The sequence below is a fragment of the Tupaia chinensis genome, unplaced genomic scaffold, assembly GCF_000334495.1.
Source record: "Tupaia chinensis unplaced genomic scaffold, TupChi_1.0 Scaffold000549_1, whole genome shotgun sequence".
Classification (NCBI taxonomy): Eukaryota; Metazoa; Chordata; class Mammalia; order Scandentia; family Tupaiidae; genus Tupaia; species Tupaia belangeri.
The window spans coordinates 4,998,472-5,013,277 of NW_006160061.1; positions in this window are offsets into that span (position 1 = coordinate 4,998,472).

Below are 14,806 nucleotides of genomic sequence, written 5' to 3' on the forward strand. Positions count from 1 at the left end.
CCCTCCGCGGGGCGCGCCCATTGGCCCCGCGCGCGCGCCCCAACTCCTGGAGAGTCTGCCAGAGCTCCAAGTCTGCAAACTCCCGGCCGCAGAAGCCAACAGCGCAGGTGAGGTGCCCAGGAGCCGCGCTCCCGCCGGCTGGACTAGTCGAGCCGGGCGAATTGGGGAGCCGCCTGGAAAGCCTGCTTCCTCCGAGCGTTTCGAACGAGCAGTGTTTGGTCAGATTGCACCGATTCCTTCCTGTCGCGACCCTCTGGGCGTCCCCTCGCCCCACGCCTCACCCCGGCTAGCAGCTGCGAAACGGGAGAGGAGGCCTGGCTGTGGGAAACAGCCTCGACCGAATCTCTCTCCCCGCCATCCCCTGGGCGAAACTCGCTGGATCTTAGAGCCGAGGCTGAAGAGCAAGTCGAGCTTGGAACTCAGAGTAAACAGAGACCCACTTGGCGTTTGCAATAGAAGACACAGACTGCAGGGCGGAGGATGGAGGGGCGGGAGGGAGAGGTAGGGAGGCTGGTTTTAGGATGTAGGAATCCGGCTGTGATTTTCGGGGAAAAGCCCAGGGCATAATTCTCCTACTCTTCGCCAAAGCCTCCTGAGCTCCAGCGCTCTCGGAAGATACTGGTTTTTCTCTTCCTTGTAGTAAATCGTGTTTGGGTCCCCTGGACAGTCATTCCCAAGCCTCCAAGTGTAAGTGGAGCGAGGTCCTACTTCCTCCCTCTGAGCAGCGATGGGGGCTGGCGTGGATTGGGGTGAGCAGAGAAGGTCCGAGCGTTTGCCTGGGGGGAGCTCGGGACCGTTTGCCCCACCTCCGCCCTGTACTTGGCCGCTGGGGCTGTCTGCCTCTGCGTCTACATTTGTCCCTCTTGAGACCCCTCCCCATCTCCTGGACTTTCTGTTCCTCAGTGTTTCCCCTCGGGCCTCCTCTCAGTCTCAGCATCTGCTCTTCCCTGTAATCTCGCCCTTCAAGGTAAAGTCTTATCTTTGTTAATCACCCTCTCCAGTCCCTCTATTTGGAAGGCCTAGGATAACGTATTTTTCGATCAACAGCGCTTGTGCCTCAGAAAGTTTTCTCTTCGTTCATGCGTGCAGGAATATACAAACTCAGGGTTCAAGTGGGCAAAAATAATTAGCGCTCCCTTAGAACCTTTGACCAAGCAAGGTGAGATCCCTGCTGTGTTGTCCTTCTGCAGGGCTCAGCACACCCAATGAACTGAATTTGTATTACTCAGACTGAATCTGGCAGTGGCCTTGTTTCTGGGCAAGTTACCTCTGCAGGTTAGAATCTGATACTAACACAGGCATGTCGTCGATGTTCCCCTGCCCTCATTTACTTTCCAGTCCATGTGCCCGCTTACTTGATATAAAAAAATAAATAAAAATAAAAATAATAATAAAAGGGACCAGCAGTTGGTGTAATGGCTATGTCGCTGAACTCCCATGTAGTGGACGGCAGTTCGAGTCCTAGATCCGGTGGCTTAAACTCACACTTGGCACGTGTGCGTGTGTGCCCAAGATCCCCAGAGAATGGAGAAGGGATTGTTTTGTGGCCACACACACCCCCCCGGGGGGGGGCCCCCCAGGGGGTGATTTCTTGCTTTATGTTCTGTCTCTCCTCTCTGTCTTTCTGGTGAGCACACGCACCCTATAGCAAAAACATCTAAAAAAGAAAAGAGAAAAGAAAAGAAAAAAGAAAAGAAAAGAAAAGAAAAGAAAAGAAAAGGCATAATTTAGTCAAAACTTGGTATTTGGATTCAAATGAAGTTCAGCATATTAATACAGTTCATGAGACCAAAGTTCCTAGGACAGGTGGAATCAGTGGGCTCTCTTTTCAAATGTGTTTACAAGAAGGCTAGAAGCAGATGCATATAAAATGTCAGCAGTGGTGGTGTCAAATAATGGTTTTTTGTTTTCTTCTTTATAGTTTACTGTATTTTCTAAAGGAAATGCAATATTAATCAAAAAAGGAAAACTTTTTAAAAGTATATTTATTACCAACATACAATCCTCAGCCATCAGAAAAGCTAAAATGTTGGGGCTGGCAGGTGGCAAGGTGGTTAAAGGTGCTGGACTCCCACATGGCTGACTATGGTTCGAATCTTGGACCTAGTGTCTTGCTTTCTCCCTTTCCCTATCTCTGTCTCTCTCTGATCAATTTAGAAAACGATAATAATAAAGTTAAATAAAAAATAATTCTTCCTTCAACTTTACCATTTGTATCTTATCAATCACCAAGTCCCATAATTCTGTCTCCTCAAATAGCTTTCAGATCCGTCCCTCTTTAACATCTCTATTGCCACTGCCAGGCCCTCATCATCCCTTACCAGAGCCCTACCCACAGCTGTTAACCACTGTACACTGCAGTCTACCACTGCGCTGCCGTCTATTGGAAAACCACTAAGTGACCATCTCAGTAACTAGCCTGGGGCCGGGTAGCAGTGTAACAGTAACAGAACTGGACCCACCTGGGCCAAGGTTCCCTGTTCACATCCTGGAGCCTTCCTAAGCATGCTGGGCATATGCCAGTGTGCCAGTGATCCAGGCCGACTCAGACGAGGTGGGTTGTGGCAGGAAGATTCTGTTAGAGACCTCTTGATCTCTCGCTCTCTTTCAAGAAAGAAGTTTTTAACAGAATTCTTCAATTCCAGCTCCATTACATGAAGTTCAAACGGAACCTGGTTGGGATAGCCTTTCTTTCCCAGACTGCTACAGTCTTCCATATCGTCTTTCTTCACCTACTCCCTACAGGTCCATGGGTGGGATGACCCTACTGCATGTGAAACTTGTCATCCATGCACCTTCCCCTGACCGGGTCTAAAACCACAGTGCTGGATGCTGCCCTTCGCCTCCCCAACTCTCACCCACTCTCAACAGCAAGTTCCTACACTACTTCAAGATTCACTTCCAGCATCATCACTTTTGGGACATTTTCAAAACTACCAGGGGCAGAATTAGCAACTCCTCCTCTCTGTACTTCTATAGCAAGCATTTTATTTATTCAACGACTATTAATCCAGCTCCTGCAATGTGCCGGGCACAGTGATGGAAACATACATGGTATCTATACTTCTGGGGCACACCACCAGAGAGGCAGGCTTTAAATCAAGCAGTCACAAAAATAAATCATTTCAAACTGAGAAAGTGGTCAAACCTCTATGTGTACAGAGAGCGTGGTTTACTTTGAACGTGTGTCCGTCTCCGTTCTTACCACATCGTGCCATAGTCTGTTGACTTATTTATCAGAAGTTTTATGTCTTGTCACATTCATCCTGTACCCCTAGGCAGAACAGAGTGCCTGGCTCAGAGCAGATGCTCAACTAAAGTTTTAAAATAAATAAATGGGTGAGTAAATGAATGCATATTTGAAATCCCATGACACATTTTATTTCATGCATTTACATAATACTGTTGTACAAATTCTAGAAGATATCAGTTGCGTGTTTTAAAAATTGTCACTGGGGGCCAGCAGGTGGTGTAGTGGTTGTGGCACTGGACTCTCACATGGCCGACCATGGTTTGCGTCTCAGACCCACAGGGTTGCACTGGGCACATGTGTATGCATGCCTAAAATCCAAAGAGAAGAATGGAGGAGAAGGGATTATGGCATGGCCATCCCCACTGCAGGGTAATTTCTCACTTTTTCTGTGTCTCCAGCAAGCACACATGCCCTATAGCAAAAATCTATCAAAAAAAAAAGAATTGTCATTAAATTTTTGTCTCGTCTCAGACCCAGAGGGTTGCACTGGGCACATGTGTATGCATGCCTAAAATCCAAAGAGAAGAATGGAGGAGAAGGGATTATGGCATGGCCATCCCCACTGCAGGGTAATTTCTCACTTTTTCTGTGTCTCCAGCAAGCACACATGCCCTATAGCAAAAATCTATCAAAAAAAAAAGAATTGTCATTAAATTTTTGTCTTATCTTTATAATTTACTTCTTTCTGCATAGACTAATGTCTTCTTATTTAATTTCACAGCTTAGATATATAGCTAATGTATTATTTGTAGATAATTTATTGTTGCTAGTTAGAATTTTTGTTTTTTAGAAATTTTAGTTTTAGCATGCAAATTCAAAGCTAAAATTTCAAGATATATAGTCAAAAGCACAATCCTCAAGAAAAAAATTGATAAATTAGACTTTCTCAAAGTTAAGCATTTGCTCTGCAAACAACATTGCTATGAGAAAGAAAAGACAAGCATAGACTAGAAGAAAATATTTATAAATCATATAGTCAACATAAGGCTTATAACTCTCAAATATCAACAATAAATGAACAAAAAATAAAAATTTGTAAATGGATGAAGGATTTGAACAGACGCTTTACAGTTGTACAGATGACAAATAGCATAGGAAATGAAGTTCAACATTATTAGTAAAATGCTAATTAAAATTGTAATAATATATTAGAATGGTTAAAAAAAAGGAAAAGCTAAAAGCCCTTCTAATACCAAGTGCTTACTGCTGACGAGGATGCGGAGCAACTGAAACTCTTACACATTGTTGGCAGATCACACGATGGTATGGCCACAGTAAAAACTGTTTCACAGTTTTTATAAAGTTCAATATACACCTAACCACATCACTCAATAATCCCACTCTTCGATAGTTACCTAGGTGGAACAAAAGCTCACTCTATATTCACAGAAAAACTTGTAAACAAATACATAAGGCTATTTTATTGCCAAAATTTTGAAACCATCCAAAAGTCCCTCAACTAGGGAATCGATAAGCTGTATAGTACCTCCATTGAACTGAACTAGTCAATAACTAAAAGAAAAGAACATTGGCATAAACGACAACATAAAAACCTCTCAAATGCATTATGCTAAGTGAAAGAGAACAGACCCAAATATCTAAATGCAGGCCCTGGTTAAGAAAGGAGGAACAGCAGAATTAAAAGGACTTGGGTTTTGTGTGATGATGGAGCTACTCTTTGAGACCTAATGATCTATAGTTACATGGGGCAATTGTTTAAACCATTATTTCAGGTTTCCAGTTACACAGAAGGAAACCTCACTTTATTCTAATAGAATGAATGAATGCATGAGCTAATCAATTAACAAAAATCCCACTAAATGTGGGCTTTGTGAAAGGAGAAACTGACTACCTTATTCCCTGAAATATCACCAGTGCTTTCCACAATGCCAGGACATAGAGTGGGTACTCAATCAATATTAGTTAAATGAATAAACAGATAAGAACGGAGATAAAGTTAAGATTTTACAGAACTGAGGCAAAATTTTGCCTTCCAGTAGTGTGTTCTCCTTTAAAGTAGCTATTTTGGCACATTACATTTTTCATTCCAGTGACGGTGCTTCCATTTCAAAATATATTCCCTTTCCTCCTTCTGCTTATTAAAATATTGCCCTTTCTTCAAGTAAAATTGTTTCCCTTAAATAAATTATTTGCTTTCTTTCTTCCCTCAATGAGCAAACAATAAATTTAACGTGTCATAACATTTTATTCATTTTTCAATATCCCAAGGAGGGTCAAATTTATCTTCTTTTTCTCTAACATGTATAAGAAGTTTACATAACAGAGTTTTAAAAAAATCCAGATTATGTGCAAAGCTTGAGAGATTTTTGGCTCAAAAAAACCATCATATTTCCAGATGTATCACTAAAAGTAATTTTCATTTATTGGACACTGATGGTTGACATTAAGCTCTTGAAATATCATTAAAATATTTCTGCTCTAACCAGTTTGCACAGTCAAGTGACTTTTAAAAAATCATTTACAGCTAAGCTGCTGTTATGGAATTTATTATAAAAACTCAATTTTCTCTACCAGTTTTTCAACTAGGAAACAGTAATCCTGGCTGCCAAAAGAGACCCCTCAGTTGCTTTAAGACATCAATCAGTTTTATGCCTTGTTTCAATCAAGGACCCATTTTTTGCATAAACACAGATACTATCCTACAAGGGACTGACACTGTAATTCTAAAGATAAACAAGCTTACCTCCTAAAGACCATCCAATCATAAAAATCTGGGGAGGTAAGGGGTGCTAGGTAGAGGAGATGGGTAAATAGAAGTAAGGAGAACAGAACGTTGTAAAGACTGACTCCTAAAAGGTCTAAAAGTTTTTGTGCTTTTATTTTTCCCAGTCTCTACCACTGTACCTGAGGTATTCAAGTGCTGGTTGAATTTTTCCCTGTGATTTCATTTCTGTACTCAGGGCCAAGAAAAGTGAAATAAGCAAGATTTCAAGATATTGGGTTTCTACCGTCCCATCTACATCCTTCCTCTCCCTCGTTGCTGATACCTGTATTCCACAATCAGATGGCAAAGAGGGTTTGTCTTAAATTGAGTACTGCTCTGAACAGTGGTGATAGCTGCCTGGAACACAGTGCTTGTGAGTAGTGAGTATCGTTGGGCTATCTGATGGATCAGTTAGCAAACCTTCAGTGAAGAAATACAATTACTGTTTTTTTAATGATAGCATGTGCATACAAAAGAGAGAAAGAGAACAAGGGACCCTGAACAGGTTGCCATATGGCTCCCAACGTTGCAGGCACTTACATTACAGTTCTGCCACAGAGCCTTAGCCAATGGAGGGCAATTTTAATTTTACTTTTAGACGTTGAGATTGAAGTGATTGTAAGGTATCTAAGTAAGATCACCTAATCGGTAGTGAAATATGCATGTCCAAAGTTGGATAAAAATAAACATTTTTGAAGCATAAGTATTGGGTCATCATAAAAGTCAGGGTGCATTTTTGCATAGAAAAATATGTCTTGACTCTTCCGGTGACCCAATATAAATCTAAACTCTTATCACTTTCCTCTCGTGTCAATAGCACCAAAATAAACCCATACTAACTTTTAATAACATTTCCAAACACATTTAGTCTCTAAGAAGAATAAAAGAGTTCCTATCAGAGCAACGTGAACTCTGCTAAAATTGAAGCAAGGAATATCAACTTGGGGAAATTTGGGTCAAGGAATTGGGAAATTACTGATGATTTACGAAAAGTTTATGGAGACAATGTCCCAAAAGAAACTACCAATTTGCAAATAGATAACACATTTTAAGAAGGAACAAGATAGGAGCCATAAAGTGGTGTAGTGGTTATGGTGCTAGAGTCACATATGATTGATTGGAGTTCTAATCTCAGACCTGGAGGTTTAAAACTCACACCAGGTATGTGTGTGTGTGTGCCCCAAATCCCAGGAAGGTAGTGGAGAAGAAGGGATTGCAGCATGGCCATCCCCTCTGAGGAGAGATTTCTCACTTCCCCTTTACTATCTCTGTCTCTCTGGCAAGTTCACTTGTCCTGTGGCAAAACCTCTCAAAAATTTTTTTGTTAAAAATAAAATAGTGAATAAGACAATGTTGAAGATCCAAACCATCCACATCCATTTCTAAGAAAAAAGTTAACCTTGTTTTATGCCCTAGTTGAAAAAGACTGATGAATAACAGCAGAAACAACAGCCAACACCATGGACATCTCCACTGGTTGAGCTCACATGATTCTGACTGGAAAATGAAGTTGAGCAAACCATCTGCTCAGTAGATACAACCTGTTACTCCCAGATCAGCTACAGAGAAGAGGAGAGCTTTCATGGAAATTTTCAACTAAGATCCTAAAGTATTTCTCTGAAGAACTGTGACGGGAGATGAAACGTGACAAAGTACAATCAGAGCAATGGTTACCACGAGGTGGAAGTGGTCCTGTAAAGGCAAAAGTGAACAACTCAAGAGCAAGATCATGGCGAGTTTTTGGTATGCTCTAGGCATTTACTTGTTGATTTTCTGGAGGACTAAAGAATGGTAGTATCTACTCATTATGAAAATGTTTTGAAAAAGGTAGCTGAAGCTTTAGCAGAAAAACACCTAGGAAAATGTCACCAGACTCCTCCTCCACTACATTTCCTTCATCAAACAAAAGCAATTTTTCAAGTGTTTTGATGTAAAATCATTAAGCATCCACCTTACAGTCTGACTTGGCTCCTTCTGACTTCTTTTTGTTTCTTAATCTTAAAGAACAAAAAATGTTTAAAAGGCACCCATTTTTCTTTCATTAATAGTTGTAAAAAAAAAAAATTACTGCATTCACTTGGTTAAATTCCCAGGACTCTATGCTGTTGTTGTTGTTTTTAAGTTTTTTTTTCATTTTCTTTCTTTCTCTCTCTTCTCTTTCTTTCTCTTTCTTTCTTTCTTCCTCTTTCTTTTTTAATAGGACACGTATGCTTGTCAGAGAGAGAGAGGGATAATAAGAAATCATTCCCCAGGGGAGATGGCCACAATGCAATCCTGTCTCCATTTTCCTCTTGGGATTTTGGCCATGCATGCACATGTGTTCCCAGGGAATCTAGCAATGGAATCAGCTATGTGGGATCCAGCACCTTAACCATAACGCCACCTGCTAGCAGCTCTAAAGAGGGATGGACCAAATGGCTGGTATTATCACTTAGAAAAATGTCTTGAACTTGATAGATGGAATGTTTAGAAATAAAGTTTGTACTTACATTTTTATTTTTAATTTCATTTTTAAATTATCCTTGTACTAAACTGCTCATATTTCAAGGCTATCAACTTCCCATTAAGTGAGGGCTTCAAGAGTCTCACTTTGCTATACCTTCTAATCTAAAAGTAGTATATCATAAACTGCCCATTCCAACTAGTTTTTGATTTGCAAGACCTGCCTTGAAATCATTCATCCAAGGCTCTAGAAACTCTGTTCATACTCGTGAAAATAAATGAAGGGAGTCCAAATGAAAACAGAGGCTCTTTGCTCAGAGCCTGCTATGGTAAGGGAGTCGCCCACCATCACTTGCATTTGGCAGACTAAAGGCACATAGAAAAGGGGTAAAGCTTTATAGTCCAAAAAACAAAAAAAAATGAGGAGAGAAACTTTAGATTTGCTCTGGTTAAAGGTTATTGGCATGGAGAAGATGGAGGTGGGCTTCCTAGAAGGAAAAGGAAAGCATACTGTATAATTAAGTTAGAGAGCATATTTGACTTTCTCTACTTGATCCTAAGTTGGGAAGAGAGAAGGGAGCAAAATTAGTGGAGCTAACAGTTAATGACCAAGTGCTGACTATTTTGGGTTAATTGTTACAAAGGTCGTAAGTCACATATGGCCTGGCCGTTGTCTGTTTGTGTGTTCAGTTTCTCATACCCTTCCTGCATACTCTAATTTTGAGATCCTGCTAACACTCTGTCTAGGAGATGTTGTTCATATTACAGTATACGTAAAAAATTTAGCTTTGCTTGATCTACAGGGTTTTCTTGTGGTCTTTTGCAAACTCTATGATAAGTAATCCATACCCAGTAAAATTGATTGAATTTTGTCATAATTGTTTTCCTCTTTCCCACTGAGAAATTGCTTCTCACAAGAAAAGTGAATTCCCCAATGAAGTCCTATAGTTCTCTAGTAATACATCTCTGCTCAGTGAACTATGTGTTAGCTGCCTTGCGTTGGGAGGTTTTTAAATACTACAAATCCCTAGGGATCAGCGTCCAGCATCCCAGCAGCCAGTCTTTTTTCTATGGCTAGGAGGCACAAGGCACAGTGTTGCCAGTCTAGCACAATAGTTTCTCTCTGATAGCATTCTCCCTGATGGATTGGACAAATGTACAGAAGTTATGCAATAACACCGTGAACATACATAGAATAATCTAATTCAGAAGTGTTAAATTTCCCTAGAATTCTGTGTTAACAGAGTATTAGTAAATTTTGCTGACAATGCAGATTCATTTGTTTGCTAAATATCAATTGAACAAAAGGCGCCTATTACAAGCTAGAAAGACAATGATGAGCAAAACAAAAATATAATTGATGCCACGTCTTCTTGAACTTCTACTCTAGTGGGGATAAAAATCATTGATCAAATAATCTAACAAATAAATATGAAACATAAGAGTATTAACAGGAATCTGGGATATCTGACAAGGTACTCTTGAGGGATTAAACACCAAACCTATTTTACCATGTAATATACTCATTCAAAAGATATAACAAGACAGTTAAAAACTCATCAGAGTGGGACCAGCCAGTAGCCCAATGGTTAAGATGGCTGGATTCCATATGGCTGACTGTGTGATCTGAATTCCGGATCTTGTAGCTTGAAAAACATAAGGAGTGAGCATGCACGTTTGCCCAAAATTTCAAGAAGAGAATGAAAAATAAGGTATTGAATCATGGTCATCCCACCTAGGGTATGCATTCTCTCTCTCTCTCTCTCTCTTACAATCACATGGGCGCCATAGCAAATTTTCTTTAAATCCATCAAAAGAGTGTTAGTATATTTCTGATTCTTTCTAGGGTGAATTAACAGGAACCAAATTTACTCTCCAATCTGAATGCAACCAAAAATTAGACAATATCTGTATGACAGTAATTTGCAAGACATTAAACATCTGACAACAAAGGGAATGACTCTGGGGAACAAGAAACATTAACCACAATATATTTATTTATTTTCCAAGTTTCTCATTGTAGGGGAAGAGAGTTACAATATAGAAAGAGGGAGGAATAGAAATAATTCTAAGGTGATTAATTGGAATTTGAGATGTTAGCATGAATTCAATACCTTGTCCCAATACATGGCAGCACTTTTAACACTTAGTCTAAAAAAAACAAAAAACAAAAAAGACTTAGTCTTTTACGTCTAATAGCTTCTATGTATTTCTTATTGATTCCTCTCTTTAATACCACTCTTTAAAAAAAAATGAAACTTCCTAAGGAGAACGAAGAGGTTTGATTCAAAAATTCTCATACTCAGCAAACTGGAAGACATTGGCCTTGGGAAAGTTGCTCATTAAGGCTACCTTAAACTCAGTCATTGTAGTTTTCTATTAAAATACTAGCATAAAAAGTATTTCTTTCAAAAGGTTTAAAAAGACCCTCATCCAAATATAAAATCAGTGTGCAACAAATATTTTATTCAACTCATTAGTTGATAAGGAATCAGTAAGACATTAAAAGTAATCCAAAGCATCTGGGAAGTGAGAAGGTATGTGTGTGGATGCACGTACATCACTTGAGCATGTTCTAACACAGAAATGTTAGGATAAGATTGCTGAGTACAAAACTGGTCTATAAATTATAAGCCGTGAACTTAGGGGGTTCCCTTTTTAACTGGACAGAATTTATTCACCTTTCTACTAGACAAAAGTCTACACATAAGCATAGGACTTCATGTGTGTGTGTGTGTGTGTGTGTGTGTGTGTGTGCATGTGCACGTGCTAGAAGGTATATGCACTCACCAGAAAGAGACAGAGAGAGGAAGAGGATAAAGCACCCAAGCAGCCCAACACCCCTTTGAGCAACGGTTACACCACAGTCCCTCCTCCTCCTTCTCATACAGGATTTTGAGCATGCTCACATACATGCCCAGCAGATTTCTGAAGCCACTAGGCCAGGACTCAAAGCACCCAGAGTAGGCTCTGGCTGCCTAAAATACCAGGCCATGGAGCCAGCCTAGCATAGGCTCTTAATCAATAATAAACACTAAATGTATCAAGTACAATCCTCTCGATAACCATTGGGTAGCTTTGCCTTATATGACACTGGAAAGACGTGCTACTCACCTTTTTTCTTTATTTCCAAGTTTTAGATAATTTCCCTGATATTTTTTAGGGGAAAGAAACATGCATTGGTCCCATGAGTAATAGGGATAGTGAGTGCTTTGATGAAATCCAGGCTCCCTACAAGAGAGAGATTTGCTGCCTTCCTCAGAAATCCACCCAAGAAGTTGGCTCAACTCACCATATTAAAACTGCCTTTTCTCAAGCAAAACATACAGGAAACAAGAAATGGAAAATTATTTGTTGACAATAACAGGTATGTTGATGTGCTTTGAAAAATATACAGTGTACTCTGGATGGGAAATCTCATTTTGTATGCTGTAATGATGTACAGTGAATGAACGTAAACAAATTTAAATTAAAAAAAAACTGCCTTTTCTCAGAAATAGCACATTCTTAGAACTAGAGTTCAGATCAGAATTTTACTAAACCTGAGGGGTAGTTAGGAGCCTAAAAACTTGTGTTTGACCATATTTTTATGGTAATTTGGAAGGAATACAGAGAAAAATGAGCTACATTTACTTTATCAATTTGCCTTAGTCACAGAGTATTAACCAATACTTTCACAAACCCAAGTAAAACCTGATGACCTTCAAAATGAAGCAATGTAAAGGAAAACAATTCACATTTTAAGGATATACTAAAATATATTAAAATCTCAAATAGATGACAAAACCATGAAGTCTAGAAAACTCCATAAATAAGAATATCAATTCTTGGAAAAATGGCAAACTGGCAATGCTATTTCTTTCTCTTTTTTTGGGGGTGGGGTGGGGTGAGGGAGAGATTTTTGCTGCAGGGTACGTGTGCTTGCCAGAAAGACAGAGAGAGACAGAGAGACAGAAAGCAAGAAATCCGCCCCCAGAGAGTATGGCCACGCCGCAATCCTTTCGCCTCCACTCTCTTCTTGGGATCTTGGACACACACTCACACACGCCTGGCATGAGTTTAAGCCACTGGGTCCAGGACTTGAATCACAGGTGATTACATGGGAGTCCAGTGACATGGCCATTACATCAACTACTGGTCCCAGCTATACTATTTTAAAATTTCTTCAACTAAGTCACTGTGCAGGGATTCAAGACTCAATGCAAAGGTCAGTGGAGCGAAGGAAAAACTAGTGCAGGTCTTTCTATAAAGACCATTCCTGCAATTTTTCTGAACAAGGAAGAAGTTTTTCTTCAGTGCCTCCTGTTCCCTTCACTTTAAAAAAAGAAAACTTAAATCTACATAAAAATAAAATAAATCCACACCACCCCTTGTCTTTCCTGTGGGCATCAGCTAGGGCTGGAGGCTAGAATCACCTGGAGGCCAGCTCACTCAGAGTGTTGACTGTCCATGGCAACCTCAGCTAGGCCTGTAGCCAAGATACCTGCACCTGCACCCTCCAAGCACCCACTTGGCTTTCTATATTCAAATGGTCACAGTGGTGCTTTGTTACTCATCCTTCTACATTCCTTGCTCTATGTTTTATGGCTATGGCAGGGTACGGGACGTCACATGGAAACTCGGAATCTTCAGTTTGGTTACTGATGAAACGTTCCTATCATCTGTTTTCTATATTCTTTCTCTCTTCCTCTCTCTTTCCTTTCTTTTCTTTCTTTCTTTCTCTCTCTACTTTTTTTTTATTTGCTAGAGGACACATGTGCTCACCAGTGAGAGACAGATAAAGGGAAAGTGAGAAGGCATCCCACACAGGATGGTCATGTTGCAATCCTTTCTCCATTTCTTTTTTCAGGATTATGAGTCTGAATGAACATGCACCTAGCATGTCTTTCAGGTTTCCTCATCTAGGACTCAGACTCTGCAGCTGGCCATGTGGGGCTCAGCCGTCTTAACCACTACACCACCAGTTGGCCCCTGTGTTATTTCTTATGGTCTGTCTGCCAGATTTTTAGACCAACTGTAATTTTCTCCTCATTTTTTCAGCTCTTCCCTCCTGTTTTCCATCTCTGTCTTTATTATAATTTCTGGTTAATGTCTCTCATTTTATCTTCTAATCCTTAAAAACAATGCTTTAAATTTCTGCTAACCAGGACCAGAAGTTGTTGTAATGGCTATGTTGCTGGACTCCCATGTAGTCGACCACAGTTTGAGTCCTGGACCCAGTGGATTAAACTCACACCGGGTGCATGTGCATGCATGTCTAAGATCCCCAGAGGAGAATGGAGGAGAAGAGATTGCAGCATGGCCATCACTTTCTGTCTCTTTCCATCTTTCTGGCAAGTGCACACGCCCTATAGCAAAAATCTCTCCAAAAACATTTTTTTCTGGTAACCTATTTTCCATTCTCAAGAGCTCTTTCTAGTCTTCTTCTGATTTCCTGGTAGCCTGTGCTTGTTGCACAAATAAAACATTTCTCATTTTTTAAAGGATATTTATAAATGTAGCTGTTTGTCATAAGAATTTATGTACAACAAACAGAATAATGTGATGACCGCCCTCCTCCATGAACTCATCACCTAGTTTCTCTGAGAACTAAAAGGTAAGTGAAGCCTGCCATGCTGAAAATGAGGGGTTAAGTTAAAAATCTATATTCTAAAACTGAGACCTCAGCGCCTTTCCCTGTTCAGTTCTCAGAAGCCTAGTAGGCAGGTTATGTATTAGTTTCCTAGTTTGCCATTAACAGAGAATCATAAATTAGGTGACTTAACACAGCAGAAATTTAGTCTTTCACATTCTACGGCTTAGAAGTCTGAAATCAAGGTGTTCTCTGATCAAGGGCTGGGTTATCCATAATTCCTGGTGCTCCTTGGCTTATAGATCCATCACTCCAATCTTCGCCTCTGTCACCACATGGTCTTCTTCCTGTATGTCTTCAGTCTTCGCTGTTTCCTCTTCTTGTGAGGATGTCATTTGATTAGGGCCTGCGAAAAGAGAAATAGTTGAGAGTAGTCTGTGGAATGTGAGGTCTATGTAAATTGTGATGGTCCAGCTAAGGTGTGAAACTGAGGACTTTGGATCAGATCTACTTCCATGCTGGGTATTGTTCTACATTGTTCCATGCTGGGTATTGTTTACAACAGGCAAACCGTCCTGCAGTCCGTTACAGTGTGACCTCTGCCCTTTCTTCCTTGCAACATTCTGAAGTTTGTAATGTAAAGAGTAATGTATAGCCAATCAATTTGCCTGCACTATTTTAAATGGACCAATGTGAGTTCTTGACACAAAACTTATGACTTCTATTTTTCTTATCCTTCTTTTGGTTATGAAAACTAGTTTCTTGGCAGACATTTTCTTTCTTTCTTTTTTTTTAGAGAGGTTTTTTTTCTTTT